Source organism: Asparagus officinalis, chromosome 1 (assembly GCF_001876935.1).
Source record: "Asparagus officinalis chromosome 1, Aspof.V1, whole genome shotgun sequence".
NCBI lineage: Eukaryota > Viridiplantae > Streptophyta > Magnoliopsida > Asparagales > Asparagaceae > Asparagus > Asparagus officinalis.
This window is the reverse complement of record NC_033794.1, coordinates 43,048,873-43,059,431: the sequence shown is the minus strand read 5'-3', so window position 1 is coordinate 43,059,431 and position 10,559 is coordinate 43,048,873.

Genomic DNA, 10,559 nt, shown 5'->3' with positions numbered 1-10,559 from the left:
GCGTCGCCACTCTCCATCTCCAGCCCTCGGGCCCTCTCCTCAATTTCAGCCTCCGCACTCTCCATCTCCAGCCCTCCACTCCCAACCCCCCGCCGGATCCAACCACCCGCATCGCCCGCGTCTCGCCGCCTGCGTCCAACCACCCAAGTCGCATCAAATTGATTTCTTGACACTTCTTTATAAAGAGTTTTGATTCTTAGGTTCTCAGTTCGCATCGAATTGATTTTGATCAATCGGAGGTTCTCGATTTCTTCCTTATCGGCTGAATCTCGGTAAATTTCGATAATTTTAACACTTATTATTTTTTTTGAAAATTTCAATCTTGTTTTCGTCATGAAGCTGATGTATATGTTTCTACATTTCTGTATAATGGAGCTGTTTAAATTCAAGATTTTTTCTTTGTTGGTTTTGTATAAATTCCTTCATGTGGGCGATTATTTCATAAAATTTCTTTCTTTTTCGGGTTAAGATGATGAATTTGTTGGTTTTTAGTAATTAGCAGGCTATTAGTTTAGTTTTGGATTTTTACTTGTAAGATAATTTTAATTTCGTATAACTTCAAGATTGTTTTGTTCGTCCAGGCCATCGGATCTCGCTGTTCGCCGTTCGCTGTTCGTCGCTCGTCCAGTCCGCCGTCAGAATCTCAGTTCCTATCTCAGCCTTGACTCTCGCCGTCGTCAGAATCTCAGATCCTGTCTCAGTTCCTGATTTGTGAATGCTACATACTATCCCCTGCGTAGCTTGAAAACTGATTTGTGAATGCTACATGCTGATTTGTGAATTCTACATACTATCCCTTGCGTAGCTTGAAAGGAGCAGAGATTTGCATGAGAAATTTTATGGTGTTATCCATATAAATCTGATAATTTTCCGTTCGCCTATTAGTGGAACCTAATTGCATCTTACACCTTTGGTAATCAAACTACACCTTCCTCTAATGATGAAATGAGTTGTATAGTTGTATTAGTAGATTTACCTACTCAATGAATCTGAACCTAATTCAGTATCTGTCTACTTTATGCTCATTTGTCAGGCAATATAACTCTGTTTGGAATTCTAGAAATTATATGGGCATATAATTCTTAGTTTGTTGAGTGTTCATGTACCCACTAACTCGTACAAATGTGTATTTTCGTTGTATTTTTCTCGAGATTTTTTTCTCATCATTGCCATCGCTTATTGATCTGTGACTTTTTTTTAGGGTTTTATGAAAGTTGCTTTCATCAGGAGCATAAGACAAGAGGGAGCGTATATCGCAGGTGGAGCGGTGCAAGAAATTATGTATTTTGTGTGCACCAACTTTTTTTGAGTGTTTAACTTTTTTGAATTTGGATATCAAGCATGTAAAACATTTTCTTGTAGTTTCGTTGTCTAAACATTTGAACGAAGGTTGCTATCTTTCTAATATTAATGCACATATATGTTTTTGATAATTGTTTTCATATTTGTTGAATATCCGTTTATATCCGTGATCATATCTGATCCGATTTTCAAATATCCGAACCGTATCCATTTCCGATAAGTGCGGATATGGTTAATATTTTTTCTTACCGAAGATGAACCGTATCCGTTTATAAAAAGTGGATATGGATATGGTAAGTGTCATATCCAAACCAAATCCACTCCGATAACACCCCTACTAACAGCCCATTTTCCCCCTCTCTCAAACCCTAGTTCTTTTCTTTGGCGATTTTGAGGGATTTCGGAGGATTTTTCAGTAGGTTCTGTGCAGTGCAGCGAAGGAGATTGGTTCTCTTTCACGTGGTAAGAGTTCTTCAGCATCTGAGACGAGTAACATCTCGCCCAACTCTGCATCCTTTTATTTTACACGTCTTATTAAGTTTTATTCGGATTTTTTGAGCCTAAAACGTATTTTTAGTGTACAAAAGATAGATCTTTATAACTTATGAAGTAAGAATACATTATCATAATTTTCTAATTGATTACAACAGTAACATTGACAAATTTCAGACTGAAATTTATTAATCATGAATTAAATCACAAGTTTTTGCTTTTAAAATGTTTAAACATGTGTATATAAATGTTTAGGGTTTCGACGATATATTTACATGCTAATATTTCGTTTTATGTTGTTTCGTATATGTTGATATCAGTAATATTATGCTTAAAAAATAATGATGTCACTTCTAAATTTGTTTCAAAGCAGACAAAAACCTGTGAAGGGTTTTTGCCTGTTTTGGTTGATCGCCGGCACAGTTTGTGCATGTTTACTTTTGTTGTGTGCTTTAATGTAAACGATGAGTCGCCTCGAATATTTGGCGTTAGAAATTATTATTTATTATGTATCTTCATATGTGAGATGGCTTAAGGACATGAGTTTAGATTTGCACACCGAGACACGTGTGAAATTAGTGTATATGCATCCCTTTAATATATCTCATCGATATTCTACACATTTCATTCAGTCCATGTGTTAGGCAATTATTATGTGCAGTCTATGTGTTGGACATTCATCATATTCAGTCCATGTGTTAGAGATTCATTATATTCAGTTCATGTGTTAGACATTCATCATTCAGTCCATGTGTTGGATAATTTATATATGCAGTCCATGTGTTGGGCATCCACTACACCTAGTCTTAGTCCATGTGTTGGACACCTGTTTCAACCTTGAGTATGACACTTACACTTACATAGGCTGGACATGACACTTATGTGGGTTTTAACATGACATGGTATTTGAGTTCTGAGATGGGTTAGTCTTCTTTATATTATTGTTCCTGTTGGCCTTCTTGTTTTGATGATGATTTACAAATAATTTACATCTAATATTGTTTGTTCAGTGTTTGTGTTTTATATTTATTCTAGGCAAATAACAAGTTGGAGGATGGATGGAATTACGTATTCACGATCATATCCAATGGAGGTTGGCGGAATAGTGGTGTGAAGCCTTGCAATTCAAATTGAAGATCCAAGTTCAAGCTTTATCCGCAAGTGTACCAAGATAGAGCTTCGTTGAAGATTACAAGCTTGGGTATAATTAGTTTAGGAGTTTATATTATGTGTGTTAAGTACTTTAAGCTCAATATCATATACACACATATTTTATTGGTTTCTATGTATATATATATATATATATATATACACAGTTTGGCTATTTTGTTTATCCCAAAAACAAGGGAAGTTTTTACTAGCATATAAATATAATATTTATATTTCATACCATTTTGTTTTTTACGTGGATAAATTGGTTTGGTTAATTCTAGATATGAAACAAATATATATTCATATTCATACTCATTATGTTTCATATTCTATTTGTATTTTGGAAATACTAGTATTCATTGTTTATAAACTGTCATAATAATAGTTATTTTTCTTCCAATCTAATAAAATCATTTTGGTATTGTTTCAAACATGGTTAAGCTAAAATGGTCAAACTCATATTGTTCACATTTTCATGTTTGACATTTATGCAAATATATATTTTTTGGATGTCCTTTTGAAAACTAATTTTGTAGGCATGTGTATTATCATGTCTACAATCATTTCTCAAAGTTTTATATTTTTCTGAATTTATTTGATATTTTTTAAACAGGGTTTTAAAATCAAAAAACGGTTTCAAACCTGTCAAATTGCATATATCTGTTTACGGTCGACCGCCCCTGAGTCCAGAGACTCAGTATGTTTTTTGATAGCTCGCGGTCGACTGTGACGGTCGATCGGATGTAGTCCAGAGAGCTTCGCGGTCGATCGCCACGATCAACCGGCTGATGTCAAGAGCCAAAGCTCTGTTTCTAACTTGCTCGCGGTCGACCGCGCATTTCTTACGGTCGACCGCCGAACTGTCAATCAGGTTCCAACGGCTCTTTTCCTGAGCTATTTTCCTTGGGCTTTTTGGTCTTTTCTGTTGGGTTTTTGGCTGATGTTTTGGAAGGCTATAAATACCCTATTACTCTCATCTTTCATAAGAATCTAAGAAATGTTTTAACAAGGGTTTAAGTATTGTTTAAGTTTGTTTAAGATGATTTTAAGCATTTAAGAGTTTGAGTTTGTGAAATCAATTTCATAAGAACTTGAGGAGATCGTCTATTGGTGTTTTGGACATCCAACTACTCTCCCTCGATCTCTTGATCTATTAAGAAATTTTTTAAACTCTATTTCTAGCTCTTTTTATATATTTGATTATCATTGTTATTAAGCTAGAACTATATTGAGTTTAGTTTTGATTTATATCTCTTTGTTCACACACAACCTATTAAACTTATTGTATTTATATTCATAGTATAATTTGGGTTGTGGGTTTGTGACATTGAGAGTGAGCTTAATTGTGTTCTCATCTATTGTAGAGAACAAATCATTTGTTGTATTTTGAACCTATTTGTGAAGATCATTTTGTAATATACTTGTACACCGAGAGAAGTGTGTGATGAGAGACGGGGTCGTCCCAAAAGGAGTGCAGTAGTTGGTAATGCCTAGAGAGGTTGTAATTCCTATCACTTGAGGGAGACACGGACTAGATACCAACACTTAAGAGGGTGTAAAGTAGGATTGCAAGAGTGTGAGATTGTAAAATTTTCGGTTAGCTAAAAAACTGAGTGTGAGGTGTAAACGTTGTCCGGATAAGCGTAAAAAATCCGGTTGTGTTAGTGGATTTCTCCCCGGGAGTGTGGAGCGGAGACGTAGGACGGAAGGTCCGAACTCCGTGATCATTTCGTGTGTTTGAGTTTACTTTGACGCACTTACTCTTACGTTTATATTTCTTATCACTATTGTCTATTGCTCATTATTTACATCATCCACTATCTTGTTTATTTTGTTTATCCTTGTGTATATCACTTATCCTAGCTCATATATCTTGTTGTATTTTATACTTGTTAGGATAACTTGTTAATTAGTTTTAATTGGCATAAAATCGGATTAGATTAGCATAAGACCCTAATCAACCCCTCTCTAGGGTCTAATAGTTCCTGTATTAGATCTTGGGTTTGGTATTTAGCGATTTACAATTTAAGATACAAGGTATATACATGAGGATTTCCTTGTTTAGATTATTTTGCTCGACGTACCTATGCTCGTGTTGTAATTTCCTAAATACTAAAATCCTCTTATTGTTAGGATCAATGATTTTATGTATATATGTATTAACTGTATTTTCTATATGCAACGAGCCCTCTCCTTTGGAGTTGGTTATGATATTGCTCGCTAGCGCTTTGACGCTCGTTGTCCCCTCCCATTTCAGATAACAAGCCAGGTGCACGAAGAGTCGTAGGTTGATGGCGATACTTATTAGCGTCCATCTTTTATTTATAGTTTTATTTTATTTATAGAGGAGCTCCACTGTAGACATTTTGTTTAGACATTTGAGAGTTATGTTCTAGAAGTTGTAAAGACTACGTGTCTTATTTTCTTTTATCAGATATCCTGTATTTGAGACTTGTTGAGATCTCCAGACTAGTTATTTTAGAGATTCACTTTATATTTTTGTATGTTGCCAGACTAGTTATTTTAGAGATTCACTTTATATTTTTGTATGTTGGATGATGAAATATCATTTTTATCTTTATTATTTCATCATATATCTCTTGTATTATCTTTTACTTGCTTTTGTACCTACACCTGTTGTTGACTCTACTAGAGAGATAGTAATTGTGATGGTGAAACATGTTATTGTACGGTGTGGTGTATGACAGGTTTGACATTCCTGTTTTTACCTCGGACTGCAGACTTGTGTGAACCCAGGGGGAGATTACAAAAGAAGTGCAAATCTATTCTACAAAGCATCACGCATAAGAGAAATGAACGTAAGACATCAAAATAAATCAGATAGGAGGAAAATAAGAGTTCGAGCTTTCCAAAGCCAAATTACACTAATTTCAACACTATATTCGTACTAAAATCAATCTAATATTGACTTTGCTAATTACATCCAAATACAAATACCTTCGATTAATAAAAATACTAGCATAGAGGATAGGTCTCGTATGAATATTTATACAAGATGCATGAGGACTAAATTGCAAATACTACATAAAAGCAAACTTTAGTTATACTACTGAAATAAAGTGCAACGAGAAGGGAAAGGACTGGGGCACTCAAGAACTAGAGAGCCTTAATGGATTTACAAACTTGGAAGGGCCAAATTCAGCGAAGCTCCGACTCTTTTTGAAAGCAAATTGAACTAAAAGAACCAAAATACAATTTTAAAGAAATGGGGGAGTTAAGGGTACCTTCTTTTTTCTTTTTGGGTTTTCTTCGGCCGGCCTAACAAATGAGGAGGGGGGGTTATAATGAAATCCCTCTCACCAATGTCGGCCAGGAGGCACCGATCCAACGGCATGCTAGTGGGGTCACCCCACTCGCGTTCATGTGCGAGTGAGAGCGGAAAGCTGGCAGGGTGGTCGTACAAAATGGATAACTGGGCAGAGTGGCCTTTGACGGCGAGGGCGGTGGCTGAGAAGGCGGCCGAGTGCGCTAAAGGGAACGAAAATCGACAGTTAGCTTTTTTTCTCAACGGCAGTGAATGGAAAAACAGCAAAATCAAGCAATAAGGGGTGGTGAGAGGTCCCTCTCGATGTTGACAACGTGCGGAGGCCTTGGCGGCGCTCTGCTTGGCTTCATGTGTTGTGTGGGTCCAGCCCAAATTCGGGCCCACACATTGTTTTAAATATCCCCGACATGGCCCGATAAATCCCCCGATATATCCTTTTACAGGGCTTACCGCAACCGATATGGTCTTTAAATATCCTTTACCATTTTTTGGCTATTTTGAGTGATAAATCCCCGATATGGCCGATACATTAGCCGATATGTGGACCAATATATCTTTTTATATAACTTGCTGCAAAATAATATATCGTGTTTGGAATTTTTAAGCGAGATATCAAGATTTTCTCATTATATCAAATAATATTTTGCCCTAAAAAAGCAGATCGAATGTTACAACATTGCTTTGCACTTTTGTTTGTTTTAGAAGGTTGATTAGTGATCCTAAACATATATTATTCATATTTTGTATGCTTAAATTTCATTACATATGTTGAGATTATATTTTAATGCATTATACTATGTATGCAAACATTCATTATGGCATTCCGATATTTACCACATATCCCCGATATTTCTCCGATATCCGCAATCCGATATGAATTTTGGTCATCCGATATTTCCCCGATATCTGATATTTAAAACCTTGGGCCCACATGGTTGCACTAGTCAAATCATTATTGGAGAGGGATTTGAAGGACCAACTTCTACTAGGAAAAGGTTTTGAGGACCTGTTGGAAGTTTTACTTTATTAACAGGATTTAATTGATTTGTGAACCTTCTAATCTTTTTTTAGAACAAAACAAAGAGCAACACGCATATCAAGCACAGAGAGGGAGAGAAAAGGGATGAAGAGAAAAATTGTAATATCGGATTGCTCGGTTGTCCGATTGTAGTGATTAAAACATCATTTTCTTTAAAATGATGACGCTGTTAAGAATATTGTGTTGTTTCTCAGCGGGTGTTGGAGATTTGTGTTGAGACGGGTTTTAGGGTTTTAGTCCTTGGAGGTAACACCGTATTTTCTCTTATGATTTAATCCTTAAGTTTGGTATAACTTTGGGCACTTGTACTCTTAATTCATAGTGGAATATTTCTCACTAGATTGCCCCGTGGACGTGGGCACAATTTGTTGAACCACATTAAATATTAGTATTTACTTGTGCACGATATTTTCATTAGTGTTGTTATTTGCTTTTCATATTTAATTCCACAGATAAACTCCATGAAATCCTAACAAGTGGTATCAAAGCCCTATACATAATCGGTACTCACAACCCTCAAGCTCACCGTTACAAGAATTTAAAAAAAACATATTGTTGGATATACATAACACCAAAAGAGAGGTTTTTCCATATAAATGCCTTTTAGCAACGCGCCACAACTAAAAGTTCAACTTATATACAAAGTTATGTTAGCTCTAAAAAAATTGAAAATGACGGAGTAAACTAGGGCTCGTTGAGAATATTTCCCACTAGAGTTTCTAGATATCTAACAAAATAATAATTCTTAGAAATAGTAAATTATAGGTCACCCAAAATTTTGAAATGACAAAATATTATCTAAAATAACGTATTATTAATATTTTAAAAAAGAAAGCAACATTCAAAATTCTTTCTTATGTGCAAATGAAAATTATTGTCACAATTTCTTAAATAAGACCTTTTTGAAATCAAGACAAGCACTAAGAAAGAAAATGGACTATTAAATTTTGTGCAAAACCAAAAAATTTACTATTTTCTCAAATTCACAATCAAAGGCAAAATCTCACAAATGATTTGTTCATATAGTTGCAAGAATCATCTCATAGGCCACACTAAGGTTATGAATTATAGCTCAATCACATGAGAATGCCAAAAGACATCATATAACACATGGTTTCCAAGAATAGAATCCACCTAACACTGTCATGGGCTGCCGACCACATTACTAATACCTAAAAAGGGCTACATCACAAATGCTTCCAAATCAAGTGAACGACTATAAAACTCATTATCTCAATTACGCAGTTCACGAAATTCACTTTTATTTATTTATTTTTGTTTCAAATATCAAATCACGGAAAATCTCTTGAATCCTTCAAACTGCTAAAAACACATTTAAATCATTTCCTTCTTCAATAGCTTCCAAATTAAACAATATTTGCAATTATTTTAGATCACATGGGAATCAAATTTTCTTATTGCATTTCGTATAAATTCAAATTTGCTTTTAATATCTGATACGAAATCAAAGTTATAGTGTAGGCTAGGCCACAATAGTATAGGTCAAATCACATTTCACTTTATATACATGAAAAAATAAATAGTCATTTTTGGGCATAAGATCAATCAAATTTAATACTCTTGCAATTTCATATTATAAAAATACCAGTAAGAAATGAACTCACCTTATAATATTGTTCGAATGTCTCAATATGATCCCATTGATATCAATCGGATCCTAACATAGAAATATAAGATTAAAACTACTTCAAGACAAACTCATATTATAGGTTAATCACTCTAAATTCTAGGCCCAAATAGAATCAAAAAATACTTAAGACTCATAAAAATGGTCACATATATTTATTACAACTTTTTGTCACACCTGGATGTGTGGGCTCGTTGGCGCAATACAAGTCGTGAGACTCACCAAGTGTAACGCGTTGTTTGTCTCAATCCACTGCTAAAATTGACTACTCATTGTTACACTTGAGTCTCGGTCTTACCTATCTAAGCCACACAACTTTACACTTTCCCCAATATAGAACTAAATTGGGGGTCTCACAATCACCCCATCTTACAAAGGCGACGTCCTCATCGCGACATAACAATTGGCACATCCCAGTATTTCCAGGCAATGCAGATTCTAGATGTGGCTCCTATGAGCTCTAGAGGTGGCTTTCACTGTCCTCACGCCGTGTAGCACCGAGCCCCTCATAGCACTTAACTCCAGAGTGATCGAGGCGCAAGGCACAATCGAGTATAGACATCACGTGTCAGTGCTCTTTAGTTCATTCTTCCATGTCAGAGTCTCAAATTTTGTTTGCATATTCTCCATTAGTTTGGCCTCCATCACCATTATGCTGGCAGTTGGCGCTTGTTCGGCTTCATGATCGAAGGAGTGATTGGAGTGTTCCCCATGATCGAAGGAGTGAGGGGATAAGAATGCACATTGACTAGCTAATTAACTACATTTACTAATGAGGCCAAAATCATACGCAAAGTCCCTTTACGTGCACCATGCGCAAGGCGCATTGTATTGCATGTGTCTCGCTTAAACGAGGCGCACACCTCAAACAGATAATTTTTTAACATAAGACAAACAAGTATGAAAACAACAGATAGTTAGAGTTGTTGCACCATAAGAATCCCACTAATCATCTGCTAAGATAAACAAAGTGATCAATAAGACAATTTATTGTTGCTAAAAGTATGTGTACTTAGTCAATTGATTGATATTTTTTACCTAGGATTTTTTTTGTTTTCTAATTTCTATAGGCATGCCAAGAAGATCCTGCTTCTTTGTAACAAGTCAACTCATTAGAAATCTTATCTTGGTCATTTTGAGGTAATAACTTTTGAATGACCATCCAGAGACCAATAATAATCTCCTTATTTACTTGAATGTTTGGGTGGTCATAGAAAAATGTTGGATTAAAATAAAATCTAGCAACATGCAAAGGATGATGTAACTGGACATCCCATCTCTTATCAATAATCTGAAATACCTCCAAGTATTTAGTTGCATTACCATTAAAGGATTTGCAATTGCCTCTTTGACCCTATCCATAGCCTTATAAATGGACCCAATAGCTAGCTTCCTCTCATTATCAACAAGCTTTAAAACACGAACCAGAGGACCAGTGAGCTTGAGAACGTGAACAACATTGTGTCGGAAGTTAGGCATCTTAACTATTCTTTTTGCCAATTTGCCCTTTTGATCTTTTTCCTACTTGCTTTCCACCCACTTTTCTAAGCAAAATATCTTCCTCGGATTATTTTTTTACTTATGGATGCTTGATAAAGTCATAAAAGAAAACCGTGTCGCGGTGGGTCTAAAAAGCTCCT